This window comes from Pundamilia nyererei, unplaced genomic scaffold (assembly GCF_000239375.1).
Source record: "Pundamilia nyererei isolate P.nyererei 1_Seehausen unplaced genomic scaffold, PunNye1.0 scaffold00179, whole genome shotgun sequence".
NCBI classification, from domain to species: domain Eukaryota; kingdom Metazoa; phylum Chordata; class Actinopteri; order Cichliformes; family Cichlidae; genus Pundamilia; species Pundamilia nyererei.
The window spans coordinates 400,811-402,754 of record NW_005187580.1 but is presented as its reverse complement, the minus strand read 5'-3'; positions in this window follow the sequence as shown (position 1 = coordinate 402,754).

Below are 1,944 nucleotides of genomic sequence, written 5' to 3'. Positions count from 1 at the left end.
CTGTACCGGTAGTCCTTAATAGCCTGACAAGTTAGATATGACAGAAAAGCTATTGTGTTAAGAAACTAAACAATAAAAGACTGGGGTTCATTGTCCCTTTATACAGTCATTGGTTTGAATCTTTGTCTACTAAAGCTGTGTGACTAAGAATCAGCTTTTTTTTTTTTTTTTTTTGCAGGTTGTAGGCCCTTGTCTGTATTTTTTCCAGCCCTTGTAAGTTTATAAATCTAAGTGATAGACACACTAAAGTCTCAGGGTAATACAGTGCAATACACCAGTGATCAGCTATAATCCTTAACTTTACTAAAGGATTTATGCAGCACATTAGGTTCTTTCAGCGTGTTTCCTTTTCTGCTTTTTTAACTTTACTGAAGACATAGAGCATAATTTCAGTGAGGATCTTGTCAGGTCAAAGGTCAAAGCTGCCACTTCCCTTCCTGGAAACTTGTGGTCAACATAAGCAGCTGTTACCGGCAGTGTTGAAAGCTGCTCCATTTCTTTCTTTCCCATCCCTTTCTTTAAAAAGCACTGGGCAACGTGCCAGTGTACTTTTTGCGTCTTCATTTGCACTCTCTCACATCCACAGCACGCTCGCACACTAACGCCCGGTGGAGTGCATGAACACATGAGTACACACATGCAAAGCAAGCCCCCGAGGGGTGCCCAAAAGTTTCCGGTCCGGAAGGCCGGACACAGAAACTCAGGAAACAATTGGGTGTCAGAGAGGTCCATGGAGTATTCGCTCCCTCCTGAAGTGTCGTTGCTGTTTTCCAGGCAGCAGAAACAACTCTCCATCTGGTTCCCCGTCTTCCTTTGTTGACAGGAGAGCGTGCTGGCATCATTCTGTCTCAGGATGAATGTGCTGCTGATACACAATGGAAGATGGCATTTATGTATTTATACATGCTATTAGCCACCGCTTTGAGCTTTTGGCTTTTGTTTTGCAGGTTCTAGACAAACATGTGTAACGTCATAGGTGCCATTCAGACTTTTGTTGTGTTATTAAAATAAAACAAAATAACTAATTTTTTTTAATGGCATGTTAAGTTGTTCTCTACCACATTTTGGGTTGGAACAATGTGTAAAAAGTAAATAGAGGTAAAAAACAAACAAACAAAGTTTTTTTTTATCACTTTGTCATTAAAATTCCACATTTGATTTAAAACAGTAAAAAGAGAATGTGTAAAAATCTGAAACTGACAGAGCTATAGTTTTATTAAATAATGTACACTCTTTGTTCTAGGTTTACTTGCTCATATGCTCATTGTTCTAAATGCAGTATGTAATTGCATGGCAGCAGCTCAGTGCATTCAGGCATTTAGACATGATTAGTCACATCTTCCTTCCTCATCTGCTTGACCTCCAGTTTCCTTCATGTTAGTTTTGTTATGCCTATTTCCCATGCTTTTTTTCAACTCAGTATTTTTGGTGTAATTACTTTTGGTCTTTTTTGTATTTGGCATCCTAGTCTGCCATATGATGGCCCAATTTAAACTACATCTTAACAGGAAGACGTCTAAAAACCATTGTCAGTGAGCATAGTCCAAAATTTAGATTCAAACTTTAGCGTGCAAAGGGAAAACAAAGACTAAAAAGAACATGAAATGCTATCAGCCACCTTCTCTGGAAACACGTCCCATGGATGCTGCAGAAAAGGAACCAGCTAGCTTGTTATCAGCATTGGTGAAGGTGTGGCGGGTGGTCATTAGTACACTTTTCATAGATAACTTGTACATCTGCGAAGGCACCATTAATGCTAACTGATGTGTACAGGTTTGTGGGGAGCATATGCTACAGATGTGTTTCAGCAAGACAATAATAAACTTAATAATAAAGGTTTTCATGCATTCTGCACAGTAAAAGACTCCAGGCCCATAAGAAACATTATAAAAAGTAAGTAAGGACAAGGGAGGCACCAAACTGTCAAGCACCTGATATATCAAA